Source organism: Panthera onca, chromosome C1 (genome assembly GCF_046562875.1).
Source record: "Panthera onca isolate mPanOnc1 chromosome C1, mPanOnc1 haplotype 2, whole genome shotgun sequence".
Taxonomy (NCBI): domain Eukaryota; kingdom Metazoa; phylum Chordata; class Mammalia; order Carnivora; family Felidae; genus Panthera; species Panthera onca.
In genome coordinates this window covers 220,395,323-220,413,481 of record NC_138346.1, presented here as the reverse complement: position 1 = coordinate 220,413,481, position 18,159 = coordinate 220,395,323, and the positions used below count along the sequence as shown (strand labels likewise).

At 62.6% G+C, this 18,159-nt stretch overlaps 1 long non-coding RNA gene across 2 annotated transcripts; it reads right to left on the bottom strand.

Annotated features, from left to right (window-relative positions):
* Positions 1 to 11: 11 nt before the first annotated feature.
* Positions 12 to 10,733, bottom strand: LOC145715704 (uncharacterized). 2 transcript variants are annotated; one of them, XR_014138137.1, is made up of 4 exons: positions 10,043 to 10,733; positions 3,009 to 8,383; positions 1,351 to 1,469; positions 12 to 99 (listed from the first exon to the last, which is right to left on the bottom strand). It is a non-coding gene; the product is annotated as an uncharacterized LOC145715704 (long non-coding RNA). The 2 variants fall into 2 exon arrangements; XR_014138136.1 differs by lacking the exon at positions 10,043 to 10,733 and having other exon boundaries at positions 3,009 to 8,620.
* Between the last annotated feature and the right edge of the window lie 7,426 nt (positions 10,734 to 18,159).

The window sequence follows — 18,159 nt, the reverse complement described above, 5'->3', positions numbered from 1 at the left end:
GAGGCCAATTTCCAGCCTGGCGCTGTGAAAGAGCTCTGACCTGGAAAGCTGTCATCCGCTTCCCTGGAGGTGTCCTTGAGTTGGCTCCTGGGGCACCTGCTGGGGCCCACGGTGGGGGGGAGGGGTCTCTGTCAGAGGAGCTGCTGGGCCTCAGCCTGGGCCTTCACTCCTCCCCTTCTCCCCTTCCTCCCTCTCCCTGTTCCTCCCCTTACCCTTCCACCTCCTCCTCCTCCTCCCTCTCCCTGCTCCCCCTCCTCTCTCTCCCCTCTCCCCCTCCCCTCCTCTGCCTCCTCCCCTCCGCTTCTCCCCTCCTCCCTCTCCTCCCCTCCCCTCCTCCCCCTCCTCCCTCTCCGTGCTCCTCTCCTTTCCCTCCTCCCCTTCCCTGCCCTCCTCCCCTTCTCCCTCTCTCCTCCCCTCCCTCCTCCTTCACCCCTCCTCCCCTCCCCTTTCCCTTATGCACCTCCTCCCACTTGACTTCTTTTCCTTTCTGTCCTTTTCTCCTTCTTCCCCTCCTCCTTTTTTGCCCCAACCCTGACCCTTCTTCTCTGGTCCCCTCCTCCATTTGAGGGCAGAGAGGCTGGGTCAGGGGTCAGTGGATGGTTATTTGACCTCCCTGGCAATGACAGGTAGAGGTCTTTGGGGGCAGGGCTGCTGGGCACGGGCAGGGGGAGCCCCCTCTCTCCTCTACCCCTGCCCCCAGGGGCCAGGCACCTGGAGTTACTTATCAGCCTTTGAGTCTTACTGGGACCCTTTGACCAACCAGAGGGCCAGGCTGCCACCAGGGGTCACAGGGTTATCAGCTCGCGGCACAGTAAGGGACACTAGTCCCCAGCAGAGGGTCTGTGTCTCTGCTTGCCAGGTTTGGAGCGGGAAGCTGGTAGGGTTTTTGCCTGGCCCGGCGAGGGGGCCGGCAGGAGGGGCCAGGCTGGCTCTCTGACCTGAGACCCCTCAGCTTCACCCTTCCGGAAGCCGGAGCTGCAGGAGCCCCAGCCTCGCCCGCTACTGCTGCCCCAGGGCCTGGGCCTCAGGTAGGCGCTGAGCTTCTCCGACTCTGCTGCCTGGACCTTCCAGGGCCTGGCAACACCCCCTCGCCCCTTCACAGGCCAGAGGGCAACCCTGGTTCCTGAGGGTCCCTTTTGAGGCCTGCAGGGGCCGTCCGGCCGGTGGGAGCCCTGGCACACCGGCCTGCAGAATCCCTTGTCTGAACTGGCCGCACACCCGCCCGGGGCCAAGCAGCGGGGGAGGGGGGGCACCCACGTAGGCAGCCGCCCCAAGTCCCCTTGGGCCACTGAAATGGGCCTGTCCTTCCTTCCCGCTGCCTGGGTCACGCTGTCTCCCCCGGGGCCTCACCTCTCCAGCCCTCAGTCCAGGATGCGGAGGGAGGGGTCCTGGCTGGAGCGGCAGCCCTGGGAGACAGCCGGCCCCCCAGTCCCTGAGGCACCTTCAGGCCCAGCTGGCCACTCAGAAGCCTGGGGAGGGGGTGCATGATGGTTGAAAACACCCAGAGGGGAGGGAAGGGAGGGGGCTGGGGAGGGAGAAGGGCACTGGGATCTGGAACACAGGACTCCTTTTGGGTTGTTGTTGGGGATGCGGGGAGGCGCAGGTGGTCCTGTCCACCCCGCCCCCCCGGTGGAGCTGGGAGGGCAGAACCAGCTGGCCACCGCGGAGGCCCCACCAGCAGCCCCTCTCCTCCCACGCCGCCTCCCTCTGTTCCCACGGGGAGTGTGGGGGCTTCCGTGTGGCCCGCACTCTGCTAACGCATCACTGGGCAAGTCTCTGCTGCTGGCCACCCCGCCCCCGCCAGACGCCAGGCGGCCCAGCGGCCTCGGCGCACATGGGTCATACGTGCCTGGCCCCTTCGTGGAGGGCAGGGCAGGCAGCTGGGGCCTGAGCGGCAAACCCCCCCCCCCCCGGTCTCCCAGCTGTGGGGATGGTACCCCCGAGGCCCTGCCTGGGGTGGAGGCAGGGACAGGTCCCTGATTTCTCAGAGCCCTAACCCTCTGCCACAGAGGTGAGACTGTGTCAGTGTCTGCTTCTCCCACACCCTGCCCTGCGAGCAGCCCCACTGAGGGGCCAGGGGCCTCAGGCCCAGCTCTCGCTTCGGGGGCACCAGCCTGCTCGCCCGTGTCCAGCCCCGCGGGGGAGGTGCCGTCATTCGGCCCCATTTACAGACGGGCCTACTGAGGCCAGGAGCCATCCGTCCCTTAGTCCTAGACCACGGGACGGTGAGCACAGAGCTGGGGCTTGAACGCAGCGCCCCCTCACTGCTGTCTGGGCTCCTGGTCTCGCTGCCTCAGCGGCAGCCGGGGGCCTGGCATAGGAGTGGTTGGGGCCACAGCGCGAGGGGTGGAGCTGGGTGCCCAAGGCCGGGCAGAGCGTGAGGCCCACTCCTCCCGTTTGGGGGCTCCTAAGCTTTGGAGAGCCCTCTGCTGCACCCGCCTCCCCCAAGACCCTTGGGGAGTTGACTGTCCCCCCTGCTCTGCACCCATGCCCAGCCCCTCCCACCACCTCCTAAGATGCCCAACCCCCCCCACCACCTCCTAGGATGCCCAACCCCCCACCTCCTAGGATGGCCAGCCACCCACCGCCTCCTAGGATGGCCAGACCCCCCCCCCCCCCCCCCGCCCACAGCCTCCAACAAGCAGCACCTCCTCCCCACGGAACGAGAGCATCTGGCTTTGGGGGGTGGGCAGTACAAAGAAAAAGCCACCAAGCCATGTGGACAGGGAGGGAAGATCTGCCAGGACTTCAGGCCACAGGGGCCCCCTGGGGACAAAGAGAGGCCCCAGATGCCTGCCACTGCTGGGCAGCCTTCCCTGAGGGCCACAGCCCCAGGCCCCCTGACCACCCAGAGTGGCCTGGAGCTGGTGGGCACGTGGCAGAGGGACAGCTGGGGTGGGTTCCAGCTGCCCTTGTCCCCACAGGCCGGGGCTTCCGGGGATAGCTGGTGAGGGACCTGTACTCAAGTGGTGGTGATGCCCCGCAGCACGGAGTCCTGTGAAACAGACCTGGGCCTCGCCACCTCCGCCGGCGTCCCCTGCTGTCACCTGCAGGCACTGTCCTCTCTCTGCTGGTCAGTTGTCCCTTATGTGCCCATCCTCAGACCTGCCCTTGCCATCGCGGCCTTTGTCCCCCTGTCGGCCCCTCCTCCCAGGTCACCGTAAATGACAGTAGCCCCCGTGGAAGTGTGAAAGAAAGTAGGCGAAATTAACTGTAATAACGTGTTTCATTTGAGCCCAACATCCCTAAAACATCACATTTCAACGAGGAACCCGCACGTACGTGATGAGAGTGTTGTCACATGTTCTCTGGTCACGCTAGATGTCTGGAACCAAGTGCAGGGCCCGTTGGCCACAGAGTGAGTGCTCGGGGGCCACGTGTGGTGGGCAGCACCGTGGACTGGGGGGCAGGAGCCTGAGGAGCCCGTGGTCTCCACTCTGGGCATTTCCTGCCACATTGAGGCTGCAGGCTCCGGTGAGGGGCTCCTGACTGTCCCCAAATCCCCTATCAACGTGCTTGGACACACTGCTAAGGGTGGGAGAAACCCCAGAGATTTGTCACCCCACCCGGGCCTTCTGTACCCCAGCTGGGGGCGGGCCTGGGCCCCGAGAACGCCCTCCTCCGGGGAAAGCAAGGGTCCCTCTGGCCTCAGCCTCTCCATTCCTCCCCAGCCTGGCCTGAGAGCCAGCACGCCCCGGCAGGGGTGCTGACGCCCGCTGTCTCAGTCCGTCTGGGCTGCTCACAGATTATCTCAGACCGGGGCTGCAAGGCTGAGATCCGGGTGTCGGCGGGGTCGGGGTCTGCTGAGGACCCTCTTCTGGGTCACAGATGACCGACTTCTTGCTATGTCCTCACCCGGAAGAAGGGGCGAGGGAGCTCTCCGGGGTCCCCTCTCGAGGGCACTGATCCCATCATGGGGCTCCCCCCTTGTAAGCTACTCGCCTCCCAAAGTCCTCACTTCTCTAGTGGGGGCTTAGGTTTCAAGGTGAAACCTTGAATTTTAGGGGATGCAAATACACTGACCACAGAGCGCCAGCTGGGTTCCAGGTGCCCTGCCAGCTACCACTCGGGCGGGGGGGCGCCCCGAGACCCAGGCTCCACCACTCGGGTGGGGGGCGCCCCGAGACCCAGGCTCTGACGTGCAATCACACGCACACGGTGGGGGTGGGGGGGCGGAATATCCTTACTCTGTCCAGGCCCTTTGCCAAGCTCACAAGACAGGTCACGAATTCAGAATTCTCAAGGAGGAAGTTCAAAGTGAAACAGTTTATCTTTAGAGAAACAACAGCGGCTGGCCGGCGGGCTGGCCAAGGTGGGAAAGGGACTCCCTTCCAGCATCTTCCATCAACTGCTGTTACTCCGTGAGGGTGAGACCCCTGCTCCACCTGGTGCCGGGGGGCCCAACCAGCCAGGGTAGGCCCTTCCCCAAGAGCAGGTGTTTGGGCCCCCCAGGGGTAAAGCCGGTCAGGAGAAACTACCCGAGGTTGGAGAGGGGTGCATTTTCCCTGAGGAGCCATCTTCGTGAAAAGGCATCCGTTGTCTTACAGACGCTGAAGGGGGGGTGGGGGGGCGCTCTGCCTGGTGTGAGGGAGCTCGAGCCCGGGCAGGGTCCTGGTGGGGGAGGCAGGCAGACCCCGCCTAGCACGGCGGCCCGGGGTGGCCCGTCCCCGACACAGGGTGGAACAGAAGGCCTCTCCCCTTGGTCGCTGGGAGTGGAGTCCTCCCCAGCGCCCCTCGGCCTTCTCAGGTGTGGCCGGCGGACACCGGAGCCGGAGGGGGCAGGACAGGAGCTCGGTGTTCCTGCTGCCCGGCACCCCCACCCCGGCCAGGCTTCATCCTTGCTCCCTGGGTCCCTCGCGGCGAAGCCTTGGCTCCGCAGGGGGCCCTTCCGCCCACAGCCCGTGTTCCTGAGCGTGTGTTGGTGCGTGCACACGGGCCCGTGTGTGTGTGTGTGTGTGTGTGTGTGTGTGTGCACTCCTCGTGCTCTCTCTCCCCCGGAGCTTTGACCGCGGGGTTCCCGTGGGGGAGACCGAGCCCAGAGGGGCTCAGCCTGCTGCCCAGGGTGTGTCTTCAGCCTCAAAGCCCCCCTCCCCGGGGAGGAGCCGCTGGCAGGCCCGGCTCGCAGGGGGGAGATCCCAGGGAGGGGCCCTTCAAGCCCTGCCCCCCCCCCCCCCCCCCCCCCCCGTGAGAGCCGGCCCGCAGCCCCGCCTCCTGCCCCCCTTCCTCCCTCTCAACTTTGCCCTCTCCCCCTCCCCTCTCCCTCTCCCCCTCCTGCAAGCAGATCCCAATCCAAACTTGTTAACCTCTCCCCGGCAGCCCTTCCAAGTTAAACATTACTCACGGAGATGAGAGCCTCTGGGCAGCGCTCGGCCTGGAGGTGGGGCGGTCTGTGGAAGGTGCTGGGCAGAGGCCAATGCCAGGCCCGTGGCCGCGGGACCTTCCCTGCCGTGTCCGTGGGGCTGTGGGAGGTGGCCCTGGGGGTGGCGGGCCAGGCAGCCTGCACCCCGTACCCAGGCGCTCCGGCCCCATGGCCAACTCCTAAAGTCACGGGCAGGGCAGCCGGCAGGGGGTCCCTGGGCAGGGTGGGGAGGGGCTGCCCAGGGACCGCGGAGGGGCCTGGCCGGGGCCAGGCGAGGGACTTCCTCTTGGCTGTTACTCCAGCCTGGGGACACAGCATTCAGAAAAGTAGCCTCGGCCACTCGGAATCTATTGTCCGTATCCAGTCCTCAGTGTTTCCAGCAGCAAAGTGGAGGCAGGGGGTGCTGTTTGCTGAACTTCCCTTCCCTTCGCCCCACCCGGAAGCTGTGCTGCCCCAGCCTGTCAGTGACAGAGGTGGGGGGGGGGCTCTCGGGCTCAACACAGTACCCCCTAGGACCCTGTCCCTGGGGGAGCAATGCTGGGGGTGAACACCTCTTCCTCCTCCTTACTTCAGTGCCCTCCACCCTCCACGTGGACCCTGACCAGAGCTGCTGCCTCAGGGCCTTTGCACCTGCTGTTCTCCACCCAGAATGCTCATTCCTTACCCATTTTGGGGCTTTGTTGAAATGGACTTCATAAGGAGCCCCCTCAGCATCCCATCTACCTCACTCTGGTCTACTCTTTGTAGGACTGTGTGTCCCCATCTCGTATAAAACATACGGAAATTTAATTTTTCATTGTCTCTCATGACACTGTAAGCACTTGAGAACAAGGACTTTTTCCCGCTCATCTCTCAGTAAATACAGGTCCTTGATAAACTTGGTGGAAGAAATCGATTCCACATTCATGCCTGGCATGGGGTCTCCCCCGTGGACACCACCGCCCCTCAGGGCCAGAGCCCCCTGACCTCCTCCTGGATCTCAGCCTGGGCAGGACGCGTCTGGCTGACCGGAGCTCAGACCAGGGGCCTCGCGTGGGGCCCGGCAGGAGCCCAAACGGTCAGGTCGGGAGGAAAGGGTAGGGGCAGTGGCGGTCCCGGGAGCCTGCGTTGTTACGTAAAGAGCGCGAGGCAGAAGGGCAGACGGACAGGACTGCCTGCGGGTGCCGGGGGTGCCCAGACTCCGCTTGCTCCGGGGCCACGAGCTGTCTGTCCTCAAATTTCACACCCTCCGCATGAAGCCTGCTCTCAGGCCCCTCAGCGTCCAACAGCTCCCCAGACCCAGTGACCCCTTCCTGTCTTCTGCCCGGACAGAGCCCGCTGGAGTTGGTGCTTAAGGGGACAACCCCGTCCACCTCCGGCTAGAGCCGCCCCCACTCCAGGGGGCCCCCAGCACGGGCAGGGCCCCTGGGACACAGCCTGAGGACAGACGGGCTCGCAGGGGTGGGTGGGGTGGGTCACGAGGCCCACCTGCAGGGCTGGCTGCTTCCCTGCACACCTTTCTGTGAACGCGTCTGTGCGGGGCTCCGGAGACGGGCGGCCCACCTGCCTGCCTCGTGCCCGGGCCTGCGAGCGGCCTGCCCACGTCAGACAGGGGCGAGTTGGGGCTTCGTACCTCACATGGAGCAGGAGGGCAGGAATGTGAGCCTCGAAACCACCTTGTTTCAATACCGTTTCTGGGAGCAGAGACCGCAGCCGACGGGGTAGCTGCTGTGAGCACCTTCTTTGCCCTTCTGGACGCTGGCCTGATGCAGCGCGGCCCGACTCTCAGACCGGCCCCCACGCCCCCCACAGCGCCGCCTCTGCCCTGCCTGTCCTGCTCCCCTCTCTGAACCTCAGGCCCAGCTTCTGCTTTGGGTGGGGGAGGCTGCTGGGGGTGGGGCCGGGGGTTGTTTTGTCTCCGCCCCTTGGGCTGCCGGGGAGGGGCGGGCCCTGCTTCGGGGTGGGGGTGGGGCCCCCCGGCACCCCCGCACCCCAGCAGGCCACAGCAGGGGTGTGGTGCCCCCCACCCCACGCAGCGCTTCCCAGCCCACGAGCCACCGAGGAGACTCCTCAACCACTGTGGAGAAAGTGAGTCCACAGTGTGGCGCTAGCACTCGGAGGGGGGAGGGTGTTTCACGGGAGGTGGGGGGCGGTGACCCGGGTAGCCCACGCTCCCACCCCACCCCAGTCGCACATGGCTGGCCCTCCAGCCCCAAGTGTCCTTGTGCTTGGTTTGCGCCGAGGACTGAGCTCAGGCTGGGCGTTACAGGGACAGCTGGGTAGAGTGTTGGCCCACACGGGCGCGGCGGTTGACCCCCGGTAGGAGACCCGGGCCCAGGAGCAGAGGCCGCACGGCTCCACTGCCGATCAGGACCCAGGTGTGCAGCGCATGGCCCACGACAGGCCCGGACAGGACTGCCACCATGCGGGAGGGGGTTCGGACGCCCAGGGGCACAGCGGCAGGGGCTCAGCCGACCGGGCCACGGGTCCCTGCGGCTCTCCCGCCACCTCGGAGCCCCTCTGCCGTAGGTCACCGGTTTCCGACGAGGGAGCGGCAGGGGCTTCCCAGGCCAGACGGGCTGCTACCCCCGCAGCCAGCGAGGCCTGGCGCCGGCCTGCCCCTGCCTCCCCGGCCGCGAGGGCCCGCGCAGCTCCCACAGGGCGGCCCGCATGGCAGGGATCCCGGAGCGGGAGGGAGGGCCGCCCTGGGCCCGTGCCCTCTGCCACGGGGGCTCCAGCACAGCCGCCCTGCGGGGACGGGCCGCGCGGCCCCCCAAGGCCCCGCCGGCGGGCGGGCAGGGGCGCGGGGGCGCGGGGGACCCCACGGCCGGGGGAGGGGAGGGGGGTGGGGGCCCGGCCGGGGCGCAGGGGGGCGCGCGACGGGGTCGGCCCGGCAGCGCCCGGAGGCCTGGGCGGCAGGAAGGGGAAAGGTGACGTCATTGCCGCCTGGAATCTGCTGTTTGGAGGCGTCGCCATGGAGACCGGAAGGCTGGGGCGGGTAAAAATAGCAAACCCGAAGGGTGTGCGTTCCAAGAAATCGAGTCTCTGAAAAGAAAGGAGCCGTGGTCTTGTTTCCGGCCTGCGGGCTCCCCGCGTCCCCGCCGCCCGAGAGCCCTGTCCCCTGTCCCCTGTCCCCTCGCAGGGCGCAGCGAGGCGCCTTGGAAGCCCCGATCGCCGCAGAGGCCTCCCTCCGGGCGGCGGGCAGGGCGGCGAGTGGCTGGGTGTCCTCCCGACTTCTCCTTCCAGGCAGGGCCAAGCGGGCGGGTGGGGAGGACAGGGGCTTAGCACCCTGTGTCCCCCCCCCGTCCCCGCCGAGGAGCCCCCCACCACGGGGCAGACAGCGCAGGCGGCCCGCACACCCACCCCACCCGCGTCCACGGCCCCCCTTCCAGGCGGGGAGCGGGGAGCGGCCCTGCCCTGCTCCTCGCTGCCTGCCCCCCAGATGCCCTGCACATGTTGCCCGTCGGTCCCTTCAAGCCGTGTCCTCACGGGTCACCCTCAGTCCCCGGTTCCAGGTCACCCTCAGTTCCAGGTCGGTCATGGAAGTGCGGCAGGGGGTCCGAGGTCCCTGGGCCCCTGTCCCCCAACAGCTGAGGCCGGAGGCTCCTGGGAGGACCCCCAGCAGCGAGCGGAGGGCTCCCTGGGCTGGGGCCCACCTCCGGGAAACATGGCTGTCCTGCTGGGGCTCCTTCCGCCCCCCCACCCCACCCCCGGGGTCCTTCCCTGGGGGTCCTCTGTTCTGAGCAAAGTGATATCTGGTTGCCTCTCCTCCCAGGATCACACGTCCTGGCTGAAATGTCGCTGGGCTTGGGGCCCTCGGATGATCCAGGTGTCCTCGGAGGGGCCAAGAGCACCAGATGGGGCCGGGGGGGGGGGGGAGGGGGTGCCAGCGGGAGCGACCCCCAATCCAGAGAGAGAGGAACGCCTGTGCCCGTCCTGGGAGCAATGACTGAAACGCAGCAGCCAGTGATGCCCTTGGGACCCCTTCCCTTATGCCTGAGACCTGGCTGGGGCTGGGTCGCTGCCCACCGCCCTCCGGGTGCCGCTCAGGGAGGACCTTCGGTCTCCTGTTCCTGGAGGGGTGGGGGCTGGGACCTGGGCTGAGCAGCCCCTCCTCCCGCACGGGGTGAGGGGGCCCTGGGAACATGGGGGTCTTGCCTCTTAGGCCCAGACCCCCTTGGCTTGTGGTTGGAGCTGGAGAGGGGAAACGGAGCCCCGTGTAGGGGGAGCTCCTGCCCCCAAGAAATAGCTCACATGCCTTATGTAATGAGTGAGCTCACTGGTCCGCCTGCCAGGAATGACGGCAGGAGGGCGGGAGGGGGCCTGCTCGGGGAACCAAGCGTGCCTCCGATTTACAGTTTATGATTTTCAGGGAGGGGAGCCTGTGGCCTTGCTTCCAGGAGAGAGGAGCCCAGGGGCCTGGGGTGGGAGATGGCAGACCTGGGTCCCCCTGGCACGGGAGGAGGCCCTGGAGGGGCTGGGTGCTGTGACCAGGCCTGGGGTGCCGGCCCTACTCCCCCCCCACCCCCCACCAGCCAGGTGCTGACAGAACCCTCCTAAGTCATCTAAAACCCCATAGGGAGCACTGAGGGAGCCCCGGAGGGGGGCGCCAGCTGCCCTCCTCATCTTGGGACTCTGCCGCTCTGAGGATGACTCCCCTTTCTCCCTTCCCTGCCGGAGCACCCCCCCGCCGTGGCCCCTCACCTCTGGGGTGTGCGGCGTCCTCTCGCCTCCTCTGCAGTAGGTTCGAACCCTAACTCAACCTGGCCTCTCTGTCTCCTGGAGAGGCTACCTCGGGCCCAGAGAGGTAGAGGTCTTAGGGCCCCCGCAGTCTGGGGGCCGTTAGGGCGGTGCCTGTCAGACAAGAGGAAGCACCTGGGGACACCTGGCCAGACCAGTGGCTGGGCCTGAGGCAACGTGCCTCCTCAGACCTCTGTCAGCTGGTCAGTCGGTTCACCAGGATTTAATGAGAGTCTGTCTACTCACCACTCGCTGCTAGAGTGACAGGGCCCCTGGCGGGCAAGGGGCAGGTGACAGGCAGAGGGCAGATAGCACCAGGCAAGGGGAGGCTCACTCCAGAGCCTGGGTGGGGGGCGGAGGAGGGGGAGGACAGTGCTGGCGCCCGGGTCGTGTGGCTGGAAGGGCCGAACGGAGGCAGCCGGAGGGGCTGGGGGCCCGAGAGAGGGAAGACGAGGCTGTGTCCTGCTGCTGTGGGGAAGGGCAGATACAGGAGAGAGAGGGGACACCTCGGTGGGGGTGGGGGCCCAGCAGGTGGGACTCTCCCTCCACAATGGGGAGGGAACACAGCCGCTTGGGGAAATGGCTGTCTCAAGGGGCTCCCTGCTGCCCCTCCCCGGATGCTGGGAGCACTCACCGGGGCGCTCGGAGCACTCACCACCACATCACCTGTCTGAACCCTGCGGCAGGCTCCCACCGGCTCACCCCACGGTGCCCCGGGCAGGTCGGGGGCACCCTGAGCCTCGCCGTGCTCTGCTTTGACACGGCGACCATAGCACCTCCCCACTCAGTGCCTTGAAGGTACGATACTGGGGTGTGCGTACAGCCCCAGGCACCCAGATCCCACTTCTGGCCACGTGGCCCGACGGTCATAAGCGGCATTGCGGTAAGTCCGGCCCCGGGAGGACCGACTCTGGAAGGTGCCAGTGGGAAACTTCCTGCAGGCAAGAACCTGCCCTTCCTGCCCCCATCGGGTCCCCAGTGCCCACCCGGCTCAGCAGTGTCTGTAGGGCAAAGAGGTGGGGGTGGGGCGTGGGGGCGGGTCTTTGAAGGATGCTGGTGATGTCCAGGCCCCGGCTCGGCCCTGATATCCCCTCCGCCCTGCAGCGTTGTGCCCCCACCCCTCTTGGCTTACGTGGAGGCCACATGCTCTGACTTGGGGGCCCCCGGCTGGCCCAGGGCTACAGGGCACAGGCATGAGGCGGCCACCCTGTGATCTGTGGGGTATGGCCAGGGCCCTGGGCAGGCCATGCCCGGCAAGGTGTACGTTCCAGAGCAGCACAGGATGCTTCGGGGGACAGGGTCCTGCAGGCAGGGGTGGGGCTGCAGGGCAGAGCGCCCACACAGGCTCTCTCTGCACTCCTCCAGGCTGAGTCCTCTCCAGAGGGCCCCACCAGCTGAGGACACATCCCCAGAGCACACCAGCAAGCCCTGGAGCTCAAAGCCCCTGTTGGGGGTCGGGGGGGGGGGGTTGCTCTGGGTCCAACCCCTGCTCACCTTTCCTGCTGCTGTTCCTGGATCCCCAATGTGCTCTGTGCTGGCCGAGCTGTTTCTCCCAGAGGAAAGGGTTCCAGAGCCGGCTTGGTCTCTCCAACCCGGGGCCTGGGGCCTGGGCCAGGCCCCCTCCCGCCCTGGCTGTGGCTTACAGGCAGGACATAGCAAACACCTGGCTCCTGGGCACGACGGCCCTAATGCCCTGCCCAGGCTCCCAGGGGGTGGGCAGTGACAGTGCTGCCCCATCCAGCTTCATTTGGCAGCTGAGACCAGGCCCGCCACGGTGGGACCCACCAAGCCGGCAGTGCCATGGAACCATGGGGTGGGTGGTTGGGGCAAGGGGCCCCTGATTTTCCCTCCTCCCACCTGGAGGAAGACAAGGGCAGTTCCTGGGCAGTAGACGGGTACATAGGGGTGACAAGCAGGACTTAGGGGCACAGGGTGAGGCAGTCAGCCCCTGCAGCACTGTGCTGGGCTCGCCCCCTCATTCCCAATGGCAGCCAGAGTGGGACTCGCGTGTCCTGTGGCCAGGTGCTCTGCTCAGCTTCCCAAGCATCACCTTGGCTGACCCCCCACTCTGCAGGTCTTAACTGCCTGCTGAATGCTGGGACCCATGGGTGACCCTGCATAGACCCTGGCCCCTGACCATCCCAGGGAAGGCAGACACACAATCTCAGCCACGTGGAATGAATAGTTCTTGGATAGCCCACAAGGCTGACCCCACAGAAGCTCCTATGGGGAATGGGGGGGGGGGGGTTCTTCCTGGCCAGAATGGTCCAGAAGAAACAACAGGGAAGGTCAACAAAATCAAAAGCAGCTTCTTTAGAAAACTAGAAAGTGCGGGTCAGCACAAAGAAGAAATTAAAAATATCTATAGTTTCCTCACTCGGCAAAAACCACTATCTTGTTTTCTGATATAGGAACCGAAGGCTATAAAAGTCTGAGTACTACGTCAGCTGCATCTAGGAATTTTGACTAACAGTGTTTTCATTATCATTCTCATTAAAAGATTTTGTGATTCCATTTTAATTCCTTTTCTAATCAATGACTTAGTCAAAGTCTGTTCTTTAATGTCCCAAACTGTGGCATTTTATGGTGGGAATATGAATTCATTTTTCTTTGTTATTTTCAGTTTAGAGTTCCAGTTTGTTTGTTTTAATTATTACCAAAGAAAGACAGATACATAGGTAAAAGGAACAGAAGGAGCCAAAAAGTTAGGCCACTTTCAACAAGTCCGTAGTGGTCCCTGAGTCCCACTCTGGACCCTGGGTCCAAGGGTCTGGTGTCAGCCTCTCTCAATTCTTTCAGCTGTTTCTTGTCTGATGTTTCTCCACATTTTTAAATTACATGCCCTCGCTTTTTTTTTAAACCAGATTTAGACATTATGAGATGTCACTGAAGGAGCTCTCACCAGCACCCTCAGCTCCTAGTCTTTCTTTTCTTTCACCTTCCCAAGTGAACTATTTCATTTTTTTTTTGTTACTGTTGTTTGCACTATTATAATTATGTAAATACCATTCACTGCTGGGCCAAGTAGTGAACTCTGTTTAGATTGTTTTCTTTGTTTTTCCTGGAGTTAACATTTGCCTTTATGTTTTCACCTGCTGAGTTTCCTCTGTACCTATAGCTAATGCCTCCTACATCTTCCGACAGGCACTCCGTACAGTTTTTGATCTAGTAGAATGCATCCTATATTCCATTGGTTCTGCATTTTCCTAGAACTCTCTGTCCTGTCCCAGTCTGGGATGGCTGCTCTCTGAGCTCCACCACCAGGCTGGTGGGCAGAGTCTCCAAGTCCCCTTCATAGAGTGGACAGCCCCTTCCTAACTTGTGCTGTCATGACTGGTTCCAACTCCCATTTCAGAAAGGCCTATGACCTCCACTGTGTCCCACACCGGCCCGAACTCTCAGCTCACAACAGGCATAAGGCCAGCTCCAGGCCTCATGTAGGCTGCTCTGTCTCCACACTGCTCACCACTATGGTTCATGTTCCAATGTTTCCAGTTCTGCAGAACTTCCTTCCCTGTGCATTTTCACAGAACATTTAAAGAGTGGCCTCCACTCTCTGGCATACATTTGTGTTACACAAGGAAGGGGGCCAGCTCCTCTGCCCTCTTGTTTGAAAGAGAAGCCGATGCTCTTGGTGTCCTCCTAGTGTCCCCTCAGGCCTCACCCTACAGGCACAATGGTAAGACTTTCGGCTGCCTCAGGCTAGAGCCTGCTCCGCTGGGCAGTTCAAGCTAAGAGGGGTCAAAGAGAGAATTTATGCTTCTTCCCATAACATCCTTAAAAATACATTTTGGGGGCGCCTGGATGGCTCAGTCGGTTAAGTGTCCGACTTCAGCTCAGGTCACGATCTCGCGGTCTGTGAGTTCGAGCCCCGCGTCGGGCTCTGGGCTGATGGCTCAGAGCCTGGAGCCTGCTTCCGATTCTGTGTCACCCTCTCTCTCTGCCCCTCCCCCGTTCATGCTCTGTCTCTCTCTGTCTCAAAAATAAATAAACGTTAAAAAAAATAAAAAAAAATACATTTCGTGTTTTCTAACAATCTCCAGCTTACAGAAAAGTTGTAAGAATGATACAGGACCTCTCCCTGAAGCATTTGTGAATTAATTGCTGACCTAGGGCTCTACCCTGCACCCAAACAAGGCTGTTCTCTGACATAACCATAACACCTCGTCCAAAGTAAGGTCATCGCCATCTGGTCTTAGACTACATCCAAGACTTTCTGGTTGTCCCAGTACTGTGCATGGGATCCAACCCAGGGCCACACATCTGTGCCATCATCTTTTTAGTCTCTGAAGATCCAGAACATTCCTTGGCCTCTCCCTGACAGCTGAAACCCTGACACCTGTGAAGGTTCTGGGCCCGTCCTTCTGTACATAGTCCCTCCACGTGGATGTCTGAGTTTTCCTCGTGCTCAGAGGCAGGCTATGCTTCTTCGGCAGGAGAATCGCACAACTGACGTGCCGTCTGCCCGTCCCACCCTGTCAGCGGTGCAGGACTACGATTGAGCCAATGAGTGATGGTGTTCGATTAGATTGTTTGGTTACCGTGGTGTCTGCCCGCATCTCCCCTGGGGACTCACTCTTCTTCCCTTAGTGATTACGGGAACCTTGCGTGAGGCACTTTAAAACCAGGCAAATAGACTATTTCTCATCAAACTTTCAACTTACAAATATTTTATCCTAGTAAGTATCTGAATATGCGTGGACTTGTGGTTTCCTATTTTATTCTGTGATTATAACTTGTGACAATAACTGTGACCTCTGATTTGCCAGTGGGGGGGGTGGAGCTTCAAGCTGGTAACGTCCTTTTGACATGTCCCAGTTATGCTTTGAGCCCTTCAGTACTTCTGGGCACAGGAAGGTGTCCCAGGCTCATCCTGTCCTCTCCCTGCCCAAGCCCTGGGAACATCTTGCCAAAGAACTCTGGTTCCTTCTATGGAGGATGGAATTTAGAAACCAGGATGTGTGTTCTCAGTGTGCTCACTGCTGTTGGGGTGTCACTCCTCTCAGGCCCTCTCACTAGACAGAGCTGCGAATTATATGGATGTTTGTACAAACACACGTTTACATCTACAATTTTTCTCTTTGTTTATAAACATTGCAACTTATCGGTTCACGGAAGTCTTGCTGATTCCAATTCAACACACGATTCATTTATTCCTCTCCATATTAAAAACAATGTTTATTTTTGAGAGAGAGAGAGAGAGAGAGAGAGAGAGAGAGAGAGAGAGTGTGTGTGTGTGTGAGCTTGAGCACGGGAGGGGTAAAAATAGGGGGAGAGAAAGAATCCCAAGCAGGATCGGAGTTTTCAGCTCGTGAAGCCCAATGCGGGACTTAATCCCATGACCCTGGGATCATGACTTGAGCCGAAATCAGAGTCAGATGCTCAACCGACTGAGCCACGCAGGTGCCTCATCCAGGTTAAGGTTTTAAAATGGCATCTTAGCACTTTCTTAACAATGACAGTTTGTGCCTGGCTTCAACCAGGTGTTTTCTTCCACTTCCCAGGGGGCAGGGGGCAGCAGGGGGCAGGTGGGAGCTGGGGAGGACTGGGCTGGTCCACTCGGGGAAGCAGGAAGCCGTCTGTTGGGGTCTCTCTGTCGGGGCTGCTGCCTCGAGCCTTCCAGCCCTTTTCCCCCATTGGGCCTGTGAGCGTCCCCCTCCCCCCCCATCACTGCCAGTGCCCTCACCTCTGACCCTGAACACTGCTGGCTCCAAGGCCAGCTCCCAGCCTCTCAAGCCCTCCTCAGGACCCGAATGATGTCGCTCCTCTGCCGGCCGATGTGTCAATCCTTGGCCACAGGAGGTGGAAGCCACGTGGGGCAGAACTTGCTCTCCTTCCCTGTTGGTCCCAGCACTCAGCCCTGTGCCTGCAGGGGTACAAGTCCCACAGATATGAACACACACAGCCGGCTGCCCACACCGTGAGCCGGGGCGGGGGCGCAGGTGTAGTGGGTCCCTGCCCTCCGATGTGGCTTTGCCCGTGGACTGGACCTTCTGCCTGCCAGCCTGGTGCCTGGCCAGTGGTAGGGGGACAGGGGGAGGAGTGAGCCACCCACCATCCAGCTGTGGGGGTGGGGTGGAGGGAGAAAGGCCAGCAGGGCTGAGACACCCCACTGGGTCAGAGAGAAGACAGGGAGCCTGGTTGGCTCTGTCTAGGCATGGCTGGCCTGGCCTTTGGGGGGTGAGGTGGGCTTGGCTGCTCCAGAAACTCCAACATCTTTCGGGGAGGAGGCCTCGAAGTCCAATGAGGAGGAGTTTTAGAGGTGATCCAGGCCCTTTCTGCTTCTCAGGGCTCTTCACCCCTCACCTGTCCCCTACTACATATCTCCCGCAACTTGGGAAAAATGTTGGGTCCCCTGCCCGGCCCCTTCCTGGGACCCCTTCCCAGACGCATGCGAAGTCAGAGGATGTACAGGGAAGTGGTCCATTGGATCTGGGCACTGCCTATCAAGGGGACCAAGGGCTTGGGGCCCCTGTGGGGGTGTCTGCTTGGCCAAAAGAACAGGAGAAATTCTGTGCTTGGCTGGAAACCCTTCCCAGACAGCCCTCTGGTGCCCCAACCGCCTCCTTTGGATTACAGGTTGCCCGAGCTGTGTAGAATTCAAACCCACGTGGAAGGAACTAACCTTCTCAGGGAAAATAGAAACGTTTTTGGTCCAAATGTGGAGCAAGAAAATGGTATCCCAAAACAAGAGGTGCCTTTTCTTTGTTTTTGAAATACTCCTTTGGAGCTTCATGTCTGCACACATAGAGACGCCTCCTATCGGGGCTGCTGTTGCTGGGGGAATCCGAGAGAAGGGTGGGAGGGACAGCCCTAGGACACAGGCGAGGGTGGGGGGGGGGGGTTCGTGTCCATGGAGGGGAGTGATCTGGTGTCCAGACTTGGGGCCACTGCACCCTGAATCTCAAGCCCCTCCCTGGCGTCCCCCTGTGCCCGCCCATCCTAGCTGCCTCCCCAGACACCTGCCGGCACCTCAGGGGTGACACGGGCCATAGTGATGCCTGGTCGGCTCCCCGGGGCAGGTGCCACCCCCTAGGAGCGCTGGACTGGGGCCACTTTCAGCCTCCACTGGGGAGGTAGGAGCAGGAGGTGACAAGCTGAAGTCAACTGAAGGTCACTCAGGCTGGAGCGGGCATGGTCCTCACATGTCACCTAGTGCCCAGGTCAGCTTGGGTGCCCGTGTCCTGTGGAGGAAAAGGTGTGGCTGTGTAGCTTGGCTGGACTGTCCTGCCCTGGGGTTGAGCACAGATAGAACCATCTCTTTGACTTCCAGTGCCTACCCGCTAGGCCTCAGCTAAGATGCTGCCTCCTCTGGGGGCCATCTAGCCAGCCTGTCCAACTTGGAGCCTCTGGTCTTTTCCTGTCCTGCACTTTCTGGTTTGTCTCTCCCCCTTGCCAGCCAGTCGTGGAAGGACACACAGTGAGGTGTCTCCCTGGGGCTGCCTCAGGCGCCCTCCAGACGTGGAAGGGGCTCTCCAGCCGGCTGGAGGGGCGGGGGAGAGGGCTGCAGCATAGGGTCAGGCCACCTGTCTACGGACCGACCCCGGGCCGGGCCCGGGCAGTGACCTGGCCTGTGCGCGCAGGGCACAGTTCCTGACTCGGGATTGTGCATCGGAGGCACAAAGCCCCTGCCCCAGGGAGCAGGCAGTTCTGCACTGGGACCAGTGGGAGGCGAAGCTGCGGGCTGCCACGCGACCAGGGTGCACGGTCGTGGGGTGGTCGGTGCAGCCGGTCAATCATCCAGGGGACAGGGGCGGGGGGGGGGGGGGCGTGCTGGGCCGCGCCTGCACGTGTGGTGGGTCCCTGGGCCACGCTGCACTGTGTCTCTTGTGTGGCCACCCTCGGGTGGGGCAATCCTAACGTGGAGTAACCCCCTAGACGTCCTCGTCATTCTATGGGACCCGGGTCGTGCTCTGCGGCGTCCCCGCCGAGCGTGGGGTCCCCGCGGACTTGACGGCGTGGCGGGCGGCGGAGGCCGCGCCGCCCTCGACCCGCCCGCCCCTCCGCGAGTCTGCGGTTGTGGTGGGGGCCGCGTGTGGGTTTCGGGGCCCCGGCGGCGGCGGCGGTGTCGGCGGCGGAAC